The sequence below is a fragment of the Delphinapterus leucas genome, chromosome 3 (genome assembly GCF_059928025.1).
Source record: "Delphinapterus leucas isolate spDelLeu-1000000601 "Yukka" chromosome 3, BTC_Dleu_Yukka2, whole genome shotgun sequence".
NCBI classification, from domain to species: domain Eukaryota; kingdom Metazoa; phylum Chordata; class Mammalia; order Artiodactyla; family Monodontidae; genus Delphinapterus; species Delphinapterus leucas.
The window spans coordinates 22,542,304-22,557,092 of NC_143131.1; the positions used below are offsets into that span (position 1 = coordinate 22,542,304).

The following is a 14,789-nucleotide window of genomic DNA, read 5'->3' on the forward strand; positions in this document are numbered from 1 at the left end:
TTATATTTTGTCATTTCTTCAAAATAAAATTTATAATGTTTTTGTGCTGTTATGATAACCTGGTAAGATGATTGGATAAGATTTTTTATATTTTCTATGTTATGGAACATTTTAAATAAAATCGAAACTGTTCCTTGTCAATTTTGTTAATTTATGCTTCACTATAAAAACACCTATTTACTTAATTTTTTTTTTTAGATATTTGAAATACAACTTTATTCTGATTCTAACTGGAAAGAAATGGGAATGACAGTAACAAACAAGATTCCACCACTGAATATTGTGATGTGACTGTAGCAGTTTTATATTTGAAACTCAAGGAGGAAATAACTGTGTTCCAAAATACATAAATATGCAGGTACAAAAAAATGAAGGTTTTTTTTTTTTTAATTGCCACATTCACTCCGAAGCCCATTCATCTCTTTTAGCATCCCAAAGATTAAGCACATGCTCTGCTTAGCTATATAATAAAGAGGCAAACACGCTGTACCACTGACATCACAGGTCAGTTGCCTATAAAACTAGACTTCTGACGCTGGGCTCCAGCTTCACTTTCTCACAGGTCATCATCTTCATCCAGGAGGGCAGTTGTCTGAGCAACCTCTAGATCGTGCTTGTACTGCGCTGCCAACGCTGGGTCCATGACCACCTCTGGTGGGGCAAAAGCAGGCATGGCGACAAACTCCAAGTTAGGGTCTCCGATCAGTTTTCTAGCAAGCCAGAGGAAGCTTTTCAAAGTTGTAGTTACTTTTGGCAGAAATGTCATAGTACTGATGATTCTTCTTTCGGTGGAAGACAATTGACTTTGCCTTAACCTTTCTGTCCTTAATATCCACTTTGTTGCCACACAACACAATGGGGATGTGATCTCTATGCCAGGTCTCTATGCCAGTTATGCACGTTCTTGTAAGTAACTCTCGATGTTACATCAAACATTACAATGGCACACTGAGCTTGGATATAATAGCCATCTCTCAATCCACCAAATTTCTCCTGACCAGCTGTATCCCATACATTGAACTTAACAGGTCATCTGCTGGTATGGAACACAAGGGGATGGACCTCAACACCCAAGGTAGCTACATACTTCTAAAATTCACCAGTCAGATGACATCTCACAAATGTAGTTTTACCAGTACCACCATCCCCAATCAATACCAGTTTGAACTGAACTTGGGGTTCTACTTGGGCAGCCATGGTGATGCTACTTCCAGAAGCGTCTCTGCACTCGTCTGACTGAGGGCTCCATTTGCTTAGTTTTTAAAATGCATTTGTCCAAATTTGCACATCATATTATTTTACATGATTTTCTTACCTTTCAAATCTGTGGCTATATGTTATGTTATTTCATCTTTTCAGTCATAGACAGGCACTGGTATCATACATTAAAAAGAGACAAATATTTATTTGTCAGGTTATATTTTCATTGTTATATTAATTTTATATATTCGAATGTAGTGAATATTTTAATATCCAAAAAGGAGAAAAATATCTAAATGAAAATGTGAACTCCAAGTAAACAGCATTTATCTAACACAAACAACAAATAGTATATAAACAAAGAAAAGAAACCTAGGTTCTAAACCTAGATATCTATGACCTTGAGTAATTTACTTAATTTTCTACGTGACTTACATAATGCTTGTTATTACAAATTGGATCTCAGTAATATCACTCTAAATATGAAAGTGTTCCCTGGGTAGGTGTGTGTGTGTGTGTGTGTGTGTGTGTGTGTGTGTGTGGTGTGAGCATACGTGCATGCACATGTGCGCATGCATGCACATATTTTACAAACTACAAACTACTCAGAACAAACAATAATGTAAAATGGAGAATTAGGCTTTTTATCTATTACAGCCACTGGTTTTGTCAAATGTATACCAAAATCTTTCAGAGATGTAACACATTTTTTCCCCCTTAATAAGAGGTTTTTATACCCAAGTATCCAAATCTCATTAACTCTATCAATATGACCATGGGTACATCCTCACTGGGAAAACCTTCTTAGAATTTTCTCATTTGACTAACACTGTACATTGTCTTATTTGATTAAATAATTTAAATTGAATGAAGGATTCCAAGGAGCTCTTTTTTTGCAAAGAAAAAATATTTAACCCTGTAATGAGTGGCAGATACCAATCTTTGTTAAACTTTGAATTTAATTTCTCAAATATAATTCTCTTTGAATGGCACTGTACTTATGAAGTGTCCAAACCCTTCTTGCAAATTATAGATTATCACAAGGATGCATTTTTTATTGTTCAATTTCCTCTAATACAGAAAAAATCATTCAAATAAAAATGTAAAATAAATGGATACAATTAAGTAATCTTATCTTTCTGTAATACTCTAGGTATACTGTATTCTATAGGACCATTGATACAGAGATATTGATAATATCTCAATCACTATTTATTGCTGTCTGAAACAATCACTATTTATTATGGTCCAAATCAGTCCTGATCTAGTTTATAATAAATCGAAATAGGACCAAGGCTTACAAGATATCGCCAAATGTTATTTTATCTACAAAATGAGGATAATTTTAACAAAATGAACATTCTTAAAGGCTTTTTGGAAATAGTTCATACATATTATAAGCATGTGATGCCTAATAGGTTTCTTTATGCTTTACACTATTCATTATTATTATATTAAAATGAATGGGCATAGCAAGAATGGTTATTGTTCAGTCTGAAATGATAGAACACATTTTTTAATCTTTTTCTTTAACTCATATTATTTATTTATTTATTATTATTTTTTAACATCTTTATTGGAGTATAATTGCTTTACAATGGCGTGTTAGTTTCTGCTATATAACAAAGTGAATCAGCTATAGGTATACATACATCCCCATATGCCCTCTCTCTTGCATCTCCCTCCCACCCTACCTATCCCACCCCTCAAGGTGGTCACAAAGCACTGAGCTGATCTCTCTGTGCTATGCGGATGCTTCCCACTAGCTATCTATTTTACATTTGGTAGTGTATATATGTCCATGCCACTCTCTCACTTCATCCCAGCTTACCCTTCCAACTCCCCGTTGTCCTCAAATCCATTCTCTACATATGCGTTTTTATTCCTGTCCTGCCTGTAGGTTCTTCAGAACCTTCTTTTTTTTTTTTTAGATTTCATATATATGTGTTAGCAGACGTTATAGAAGATTTCTACTGATTTCTTGGATGGATGTTTTTTACTCTCTGATTCCCATGTAAAATAACATAGAATATGTTCATACTATGAATTCCAGCATGTTTGAGATGGAAAGAAGTGAAAGTGATCAGAATGTTATTAATGGTATTACACTGTGAACATGTACACAGAGGCAATACAACTGGTTCAGGAAGTACTGATCCAGGGATTGCAAATAGTGTTAGCAAGTGATTGAGATTCAGGACAGGAAGCGTTAATTGCACCATGTTAGAGTGAGCCTAGATGATTTTTTTTTTTAAAGAGCAATTTACTTAAAAGGGGTATGCATTCTTTTAAAAATGAATATCTTATTTGCAAATTGAAGATTAAACAGCTTTTGCTCTATAAATAATTGTGGGGGGTGGTACATGAATGCTTTATTTAAATATTAATTCTAAGCTGTGTATATTTTTTTCAGACATTCACTGAGAAAATTGATTTTGTTATTTAGTACATTCACCAAGCAAAATATCTGTTTAGTCTTAAAGACATCAATCAGGAAACGATATGCATTTTAATCCAACAAATGTATTAGTTTAGACAGTAAATTTAAAATTTGAACCTAAGAAATATTTTAACATAGCCTAGTAAATCTGCATTTTTATTTAAAGCTTAATTAACTTTACTATAACATAACAAACAATTGAGCAAAGGACTTTGGAAGAGACATATCTCCAAAGACATGCAAATGGCCAACAGGTATATGAAAATATAAAAAGATGTTCAACATCACTAATCATTAAGGATATTCAAATCAAAACCACAATGAGATATTATCATGGACAAGTACTGCATGATTCCACTTGCTAATCAAACTCATAAAAGGATAAAATACAGTAGTGGTAACCAGGGCTTGGGTGGTAAGGGAAATGAGTTGTTATTCAATGGATATATAGTTTCAGTTATGGTAGATGAATAAATTCTATGTGTTTGCTGTATAACATAATGTCTATAGTTAACAATAAAGCATTGTGTACTTCAGTAGTTGTTAAGAGGGCAGGTCTCATGTTAAGTATTCTTACTAAACAGAAAAAGAAAAAAGAAGGACACAGAAAACTTTTGGAGGTGATGAGTATGTTTATTAACTTGATTGTGTTGTGGCATCATGGTGTTTGCAAATGCCCAACTCGTTAAATCGTACACATTAAATATGTGCGTTTCTTTAGATATCAATTAAATCTTGATAAAAGTTAAAAAAAAATCATTAGTATTCAGATAATATAGAAAAACTGAGCAGATAAAAAATACAAATATACCAAGTTCTAAAAAGTAAAACTGACAAGCCACAGAAAAAGGGATTGAAAAAGGTGAATAAATATATAAAATAATAAATTACACTGATAATCAATGTATGTAAAATAAACATTTATATTCTTAATAATTCATTAAAAATTACAAATCTGTCTATGCTGAGTTGACAAGAAATGGAAGAAAGGTGATTTTTTTATATGGCATTAATGAGGTTAAAATATGGAGCAATCACATATATTGGTTTACAGTTTTCTTTTCCAGTAGTGTCCTTATCTGGCTTTGATGTTGAGATAATGCTGGCCTCATAAAATGTGTCTGGATGTATTTCCTCCTTGTTAATTTTTTGGAACAGCTTGAGATGGACTGGCATTAATTCTTCTTTAAATGTTTGGTAGAATTCACCAGTGAAGCCATCTGATCCTGGGCTTTTCTGTGTTGGGAAGTTTTTGATTAGTGATTCAATCTCCTTATTCGTTACTGGTCTGTTCAGATTTTCTGTCTCTTCCTGATTCAGTCTTGGGTGATTGTATATTTCTAAAAATTCATCTATTCCTTCTAACTTTTCCAAATTTTTTTGGTGTAGAATTGTTCATAGTAGTCTCTTATGATCCTGTACATTTCTGTCCTATCAGTTGTAATGTTTTCTCTTTCATTTCTCATTTTATTTATTACAGTTTTCTCTTTTTTTTCTTAGCTATTCTACTTAAAGTTTTGTCAGTTTTATCTTTACAAGAAACAAGCTCTTAGTTTCAGTGATTTTTTTTGGTCCAAATTTCACTTATTTCTGCTCTGATCTTTGTTATTTCCTTTTTTTACCACAATTGGGCTTAGTTTGTTCTTTTTCTAGTTCCTTGAGGAGGTATAAAGTTATGTTGTTTATTTGACACTTTTCTAATTTCTTAATAAATGTATTTATCACTACTAACTTCCCTCTCAGAACTGCTTTTGCAGCATCCCATAGGTTTGGGTATGCTGTATTTCCATTTTCCTTTGTTTTGAGGTATTTTTTATTTCTTTTAAGGTTTCTTCTTTGACCCATATGTTTATCAGGAGTATGTTGTTTAATTTAAACATGATTTAAAATTTTCCAGCTTTCCTCTTGTTGATTTTTAGTTTCTTACTATTGTGGCTGGAAATGATACTTGGTATTATTTCAATTTTCCTGCATTTGATAAGATTTGCTTCATAGCCTATCATATCCCTGATGAATATAGATGCAAAAATTCTCAACAAAATATTAGCAAACCTAATTCATCAGTACATTAAAAGGATCATATACCATGACCAAGTGAGGTTTATTCCTGGGATGAAAAGTTGGTTCAATATACACAAAGCAATAAATGTGACATACTGTATTAATAGAATGAAAGAAAATGTGACATACCGTATTAATAGAATGAAAGAAAATCATATGATCTTCTCAATAGATGCAGAAGAGGCATTTGACACAATAGAACATTTTCTCATGATAAAAATCCCCAACAAATTTGGTATATAAGGAACAAACTTCAACATAATAAAGGCCATATGCAACAAACCCACAACTGTCATCATATCCTACAATGAAAGACTGAAAGCTTTTCCTCTAAGATCAGGAAGAAGACAAGGGTGTGTAGTGTCACCACTCATTCATAGTAATGGAAGTCCTAACTAGAGCAATTAGGCAAGGAAAAGAAATAAAAGGTATCCAAACTGAAAAAAGAAGAAGTAAAATTGTTATTCACTGATGATCTTATATATAGGAAGTTCTAAAGACTGAACCAAAAAATGTTGAAACTAATCAATGAATTCAGTAAAGATGCAGGGAAAAAAGTCAATATACAGTTGCATTTCTACACAATAACAACAAAACATCTGAAAAAGAAATGAAGAAAACTATCCATTCATGATAGCATCAAAAACAATAAAATACTTACAGATAAATTTATCCAAGGATGTGAAAGATCTGTACAATGAAAACTACAAGATTTTGATGAAAGAAATTGAAGTAGATTCAAACAAATGGAAAGATATCTCTGTGGACCAGAACTAATATTGTTAAAATATCCATGCTAATAAAGGTCACCTATAGATTCAATGCAATCCCTTTCAAAATTCCAAAGGAATTCTTCATGGAAATCGAAATAAATTCTAAAATATGTATAGAACTACAAAAGACTCTGAATAGACAAAGCAATCATTAGAAAAAAGAACAAAACAGGAGACATCACACATCCTGGTTTCAAACCATATTGTAATGCTATAGTAATCAAAATAGTATGGTACTGACATAATAGCAATAATATAGATCAGTGGAACAAAATTTAGAGTCCAGAAATAAAATGCTGCATATATAATCAACTAATGTTTTATGAGAGCCAAGAACACTCAATGGGTAAAAGATAGATTCTTTAGCAAATGATGCGATGAAGGCTGGATAATCAGATGCAAATAATAAAAAAAATAATAATAATATTTGACCCCTATCTTACACCACTCACAAAAATTAACTCAACATGGATGAGAGAGTTAAACATAAGACAGACCTGGTACTATACTCCTAAAAAACATAGAGAAGAAGCTCCTTGACTTTGATCTGGGCAATAATTTTTTGAATATAACACCAAAAGCACAAACAACAGAAGCAAAAGTAAATAAGAGGGACTACATCAAACTTAAAAGCCTCTGCACAGCAAAAGACAATCATCAAAATGAAAAGGCCACCAATAGAATGGGAGAAAATATTTGCAAACTATTTATTGGATAAGGGATTGATATAAAAAATAGAACTCATACAACTAAATAGCAAAAAAAAGAAAAAAAATCTAATTAAAAATGGACAGAGGAATTGAATAGAAATTTTTCCAAAGAAAACATCCAAATAATCACCAGGTACAGGAAAAGATGCTTAATATTACTAATTATCAGGGAAATTCAAATTAAAACTACAATGAGATATTATTCACACCTGTTAGAATGGTTACCATCAAAGAAAGAAGAAATAAGAAGTGTTGGCAAGGATGTGGAGAAAATAGAATGCTTGTGCACCACTGGTGGGAATATAAATTGGTTCCACCACTATAAAAAACAGTGTGAAAAGTTACTCAAAAAAATGAAAAATAGTACTACTATAGGATCCAGCAATTCCACTTCTGGTTCTATATCTGATGGAATGAAATCAGGATCTATAAGAGATATCTACACTCCCATGTTCACTGCAATATTTTTCACAATAGTCGAGATATGGACGCATCCTAAGTGTCTGTCAATGGATGAATGGATAATGAAGATATGATCTATCTATCTATCTATCTATCTATCTATAGAGAGAGAGAGAGGGAGGGAGGGTGGGAGGGGAGAGACAGAGAGAGACATGAGAAAGAGGGAAATAGTGCCATTTGCTACAGCATGGATAGACATTGAGGGCATTAAATAAGATAAATAAGGTCGACAGGGGAAGACAAATACTGTATGATATTTATAAGTGGAATCTAAAAAAGCTGAACCTATAAAAACAGAGAATAGAATGGTGGTTACCAGGAGCTGGGAGCTGGAAAAATGTGTAAGGGTACAAACTTGTAATTAATATATAAATAAGTTCCAGATATCTCATGAAGAGAAGTGATTATAGTTGAGAATACTGTATTATAATCTTCAAATTTGAGAGACTAGACCTTAATCATTCCCACTGCAAAAAATAAATGATAATTATGTGTTATGAAAGAAGTGTTAGCTTATGTTGTGTTGGTAATTGAAATATATAAATGTATCAAATCAACATGTTGCACACCTAAACTTACAGAATGTTATATGCTGATTATATCTCAATAATTTAAAATTTTGGATCAATCAATTTGAAAGTACTTTGCTAATAGCCCAAGCAGTAATTAGCTTCTGAAATAGTTACCAATGAGCTCATCCCTTGGTATTCATTCCGTTGTGTAATCTCTTTTACCTGAGTATGTGCTGACTTAGTCGCTTGCTTCTAACATGTGGACTGTGGCAAAAGTTGATAGGCTGTCACTTCTGAGATTACAGAGGTTAAGATCTCTCTCTTGCTCTTTTTGACGAAGTCAGCTGCCTTATTGTGAAATGATCCATGGAGAGGATTGAGGCTGGATTTCCATCAATAGCCAGTGAGGAATCTGGGCTCTTAGTTTAACATGTGATGTATTGGATCCTGCCAACAACTACATGGGTGAGTGTGAAAGCAAATCCACCCTCAGTTGTACTTTGAGAGGACTATGGCTTTGTGAGATATCTAAGGCAGCTCAGGCATGCCTGGATTCCTCACCCACAGAAACTGTGAAAAAAAATAAATATTTATTCCTTTAAGTAGCTATGTTTTGGAGAAATGTTTAACACAGTGATTGGTAACTAGTACAGCTGTTAAATATGAATAATCTCAAGTCATAAGACTCAACAAATTCATTCTAGATATGTGCTGTGTAAAAAAATTATGGCTCATGTGAACTGGAAAATGAAATAAATAAATGGGTTATTCATAAAATGAACTTTTAAAAAATTTATAAACATAGGTTAACCTGGAACACAAAATTATGAGTAAAACCAATAAGTTACAAAAATAACATGTATAGATGATTTTATACTTGTATATTAAAGCAGAAAAATATTATATATTGTATATAATTATATTAATATGTAGTAAAGATATAATATTAATCCACGGTACAGGCATTGAGATCAGGATATTGCCTCAATGAAGGATGATTGAGAGGTCAAAGAAAGCATCACATCATTTATAATGCTTTACATTTTTCAAATAATATGTCAGATGCAAATGTGGCAAAATGCTATAACTTATACTACGCTTTGGTAGAGTATGCATAGATATATTTTATATTATGCTCTACTTTTTCTTGTTTGAAATATTTCATAATTTTTGAAATAATATTTAATAAGGGGAAATGGAAACATAAATGTGATACATTAATATGAAATTGATAAAAGTGTCATTAATATAAAATATAATGGAGATAAATGCACCTTTATTTGGTTCAGATAAGCTAAAAGAAGACCAAATTAGACACAGATCTTGTTTATTGTAGTACTCGAATGACAACAGGATCAGCAACCATAATATATCAAATCATTTCCAAGACATTAAGCAAACAAATAATTTATATAGAGTAATGTAAACAAATCATTTATACATCTATTGCACACAGTGCATCTCTAAACTATGCCTCAGAGACATCTAGTAAATAGTATGAAGTAGCATAAATCTATCGTATTTTGTTTTTGTTGGGAAAAAAACTTTATAAAAATGACATATAATCTACTAAAAATGGAAAAATACATTATTCAACCATGTAAATCTGACATCTAGAAATATTAGTAATATGCTAATTAGAGAGTAATAATTATTCAAAGTTTTAGTCACTTGATATGCAATATATTATATCAAAGATGGGCAGTCTTAGAGATTTGTTTATGATTCAATTTGTTGTGCCATATAGATAAATTTCCAGATTAACTTTTTTAAATATATTTCCTTTGACTTACAAATTATTAAAAGGTATATAGTACCAAAATATTTATTTATTTTGTATACATTTTGTCACTGTTACAAAAACAGTTACAATGATTAAAATAATGTCTATTATTTTCATCATTATTTGCTTAATAAATAGGACCAAAAAAACTTGACTTCAAGACATTATTCATGGCTGTTTACAAATAATAATTTGTTTACAACAAAAGGGAATGAAGAATGGCTAATAAGACAACAGTAATCCCCAAACCCTTCATAACTCATTAGCTGATTCCTGAACATTCACTTTCATACATTTATATAAACACTTTTAACTATTAAAATGGAATTCATTCTGTGGGAAATATAATGTGAATTTTTGTGAATTATTTATACTTGAATACTTAAATATATTTTTGGTAATATGTATAGAAAGAAAAAGTATACATATGATATTGAAATAAAAAGCAGATGGAGATGAGAAAGGACAAAAAGAACTTGTAAGACTAATTTGACACTGTTTACAGACTTTGCTTAGATTTCATTAACGGCCCAATTTCCTCAACACTTCTATCTGTGCATTTTTCTGTGTAAGTTCTCAATGCTTTCCCACTGTGGGTAAGTTTAATTCTCTGTGCCTGGGCTTAGTTTGTGACTTGCTTATGTCAATATGACCTGAGATCAGCAGTGTCTTGAAAAGCATTTGCAAGATGAAGACTCACTAGCTCTTGAGCTTCTGATGTCAACATGATAAGAACGTGGTAAGTCTGATGGTCCTTAAAAAGGGATGAATGACAACTAAAGCAGAGAATTATCAGCTGAGATGTCCCAGGAAAGCCCAGTTGAGAATAGAGCCCTGACCAAATTTCAGATCCAGTCAACCACTGATACCTGAGCAAACTCAACATAAACTGGGCCCAAACTAGATTAGTCAAGCCATGGCAAGCCATGGGAAATTCAACTTATAATAAACAGTAGTTGATTTTAAGCTACAGGACGTTGGATTTCTTTTTACACAATGATAATTAAATGATGTAGGCCAATTATTTTACAGAGCATTTTATGAAATGGAATGCATATAATGTATAAGTTTTCCATATTGTGGAAAAGAAATTTGTAATAAATATTATTAAAAATTCAGCTTAAATTTTTCTTCCTTTAGATGATAATGTTTTGTCCAAAGTAGAAAATTCTAATATATACAATTATGCTAATGCATGGAAGAGGTCCTTCCAAGTTATACTATGACAGATATCAAAAATATTTCATGAAATTGAATCATTACATTGTATACCTGAAACTAACATGTTATATAATATAATGTTGCATGTCCATTATACCTCAATAAAAAATAAAAATAAAGAAAATATTTAAAAACTCAAGATAAATATTAAGCATGGATTACTATAAGCCAGAGAACATGGAATGTGCAGGCACGGTTTTAAAAAAAAATAATTTCACTCTTTTTCTCTATTCATTAACACTAATACTTATTTTATTTAAAGATGTAGATTACTATATTGATATAGATTAGAATAATATAAATCATAAAGTCTCACAAGGTAAATGACCATTTTCTAATTATCTCTTTGTTGTTGTTCATATGGAAAAATTGCTTTTACCTGAATGGTTTTAAGGTACATACTTTAAAAGAACACTTCTAAAATTTACATATAAAAAGACAAACCAAACATTGTACTATTATATATTATTGGTGTCCTCGAGCATTTTTCAATATTTTATCTTTTATGAATTCAGGGTTATTCCTGGAACTAATATGTAAATATAATTTTAAAACATGTGTTTTTTGTTTCTTTGGGTTTTTTTTGCAGTAAGCAGGCCACTCACTGTTGTGGCCTCTCCCATTGCGGAGCACAGGCTCCGGACGAGCAGGCTCAGCGGCCATGGCTCACAGGCCCAGCCACTCTGCAGCATGTGGGATCCTCCCAGACTGGGGCACGAACCTGTGTCCCCTCCATCGGCAGGCGAACTCTCAACCACTGCGCCACCAGGGAAGCCCTAAAGCATGTGAATTAATTATGCATTTATATCATACATCTTAGAATCAAGCAAATTCAGGAAATCAAACCTGATAGTTTAGGTAAATATATCTGCTTATTTATTTGCTCAACAAATAGAAGAGACAGGCAAAGAGTTTTAATTAAATGAGGAGAACCTGAAGTAGTCAGCTCTAATAATTTAGATTTGCTTTTCTCTAATGATTAGTGACGTAGAGCATCCTTTCATGTGTTTGTTGCCAATTTGTATATCTTCTTTGGAGAAATGTCTATCTATATCTTCTGCCCATTTTTGGGTTGGGTTGTTTTTTTTTGGATACTGAGCTGCATGAGCAGCTTGTATATTTTGGAGATTGATCTTTTGTCAGTTGCTTCATTTGCAAGTATTTTCTCCCATTCTGAGGGTTGTCTTTTCATCTTGTATATGGTTTCCTTTGCTGTGCAAAAGCTTTTAAGTTTCATTAGGTCCCATTTGTTTATTTTTGTTTTTATTTCCATTTCTCTAGGAGGTGGGTCAAAAAGGATCTTGCTGTGATTTATGTCATAGAGTGTTCTGCCTGTTTTCCTCTAAGAGTTTTACATGGTCTGGCCTTACATTTAGGTCTTGAATCCAGTTTGAGTTTATTTTTGTGTATCGTGTTAGGGACTGTTCTAATTTCATTCTTTTACATGTAGCTGCCCAGTTCTCCCAGCACCACTTATTGAAGAGACTGTCTTTTCTCCATTGTATATTCTTGCCTCCTTTATCAAAAATAAGGTGACCATATGTGTGTGGGTTTATCTCTGGGCTTTCTATCCTGTTCCATTGATCTATATTTCTGTTTTTGTGCCAGTACCATGCTGTCTTGATTACTATAGCTTTGTAGAATAGTCTGAAGTCTGGGAGCTTGATTCCTCCAGCTCCGTTTTTCTTTCTCAGGATTGCTTTGGCTATTCAGGGTCTTTTGTGCTTCCATACAAATTGTGAAATTTTTTGTTTTAGTTCTGTGGAAAATGCCATTGGTAGTTTGATAGGGATTTAACTGAATCTGTGGATTGCTTTGGGTACTACAGTCATTTTCACAATGTTGATTCTTCCAATTCAAGAATATGGTATATCTCTCCATCTGTTTGTATCATCTTTAATTTCTTTCATCAGTGTGTTATAGCTTTCTGCATACAGGTCTTTTGTCTCCTTAGGTAGGTTTATTCCTGGGTATTTTATTCTTTTTGTTGTAATGGTAAATGGGAGTGTTTCCTTAATTTCTCTTTCAGATTTTTCTTCATTAGTGTATAGGAATGCAAGAGATTTCTGTGCATTAATTTTGTATCCTGCTACTTTACCAAATTCATTGACTAGCTCTAGTAGTTTTCTGGTAGAGTCTTTAGGATTCTCTATGTATAGTATCATGTCATCTGTAAACAGTGACAGCTTTACATCTTCTTTTCTGATTTGGATTCCTTTTATTTCTTTTTTGTCTCTAATTGCTGTGGATAAAACTTCCAAACCTATGTTGAATAACAGTGGTGAGAGTGGACAACTTTGTCTTGCTCCTGATCTTAGAGGAAATGGTTTCAGTTTTTTACCATTGAGAACGATGTTAGCTGTGGGTTTGTCATATATGGCCTTTATTATGTTGAGGTAAGTTCCCTCTATGCCTACTTTCTGGAGGGTTTTTATCATAAATGGGTGTTGAATATTATCAAAAGCTTTTTCTGCATCTATTGAGATGACCATATGGTTTTTCTCCTTCAGTTTGTTAATATGGTTTATCACATTGATTGATTTACATATATTGAAGGACCCTTGCATCCCTTGGATAAACCCCACTTGATCATGGTGTATGACCCTTTTAATGTGCTGTTGGATTCTATTTGATAGTATTTTGTTCAGGATTTTTGCATCTATGTTCATCAGTGATATTGGCCCATGGTTTTCTTTCTTTGTGACATCTTTGTCTGAAAACCACCACTTGTTAAGCTCACAGATTCTGTGGGTTGGGAATCTAGACAGGGCAAGACTAGATTGGTTTATCCACAGCTTAAAGTTTGTGGAACGAAATCATCTGCAAGTGTCTTTAAATACATACTTTCCTTTCAGTTGGGACCTCAGATGGGATTTTCAAGAGGACCTGCAGGTCATTTCCCCACATGCTCTGGACTTGCTCTGAGAATAAGGATAGCAGGATAATCAGACTTCTTATAAGGAGGCACAGAACTCAAAAAGCTAGTGTCCTGATGGACAAAGTGAAATCTTTATTGTGGCTCTGACTGCAAAACCACATAATCTCATTTCTAATGTATTATTTTGTTTAAAGTAGTCTCAGATTCACCAAGATTCATGAGGATGTGGCCTAGACACCATCTTTTGAAGGCAAGGTGGTATAACATCACACTGTAAAACAGCATGTAAGATGAGTGATATAGTTGTAGCTATAATTGAAAAATACCACCTGCCACAACCATATACTCTTCTGGCTTAATTTTCTCATCATCTCTTGTCACTAACATTCAATATATCTTCCCTTTTATTTATATATAACTTTCTATTAGAATGTAAGTTTTTGTCTGTTTTGTTTCATTTTTTTCTATAACACATCGAAGAGTACTTGAAACAAGTAATTTTTTAATAAATATTTTTTGTATGAATGAATAACTGAGTGGTTTTAAATTATTTTTAAAAGAGGAGAGAAAATGCAAAATAAGCTTAATATGAATAAAATATGTATATAGAACATAGAATAGGTTAAAACAATATGTTTTTAAGGCTACACATATTACTATATGCTCAAATTTACTTGCACATGTTAAAGTCTGATGATCACAATATTTCTTGGTCTCCTTTATATCTAACATTTTTATATCATGTCTTT

General features: G+C 32.4%; 1 pseudogene; it reads right to left on the bottom strand.

Annotated features, from left to right (window-relative positions):
- Positions 1–218: 218 nt before the first annotated feature.
- LOC111178501 (GTP-binding nuclear protein Ran pseudogene) lies at positions 219–1,209 on the bottom strand (annotated as a pseudogene).
- Between the last annotated feature and the right edge of the window lie 13,580 nt (positions 1,210–14,789).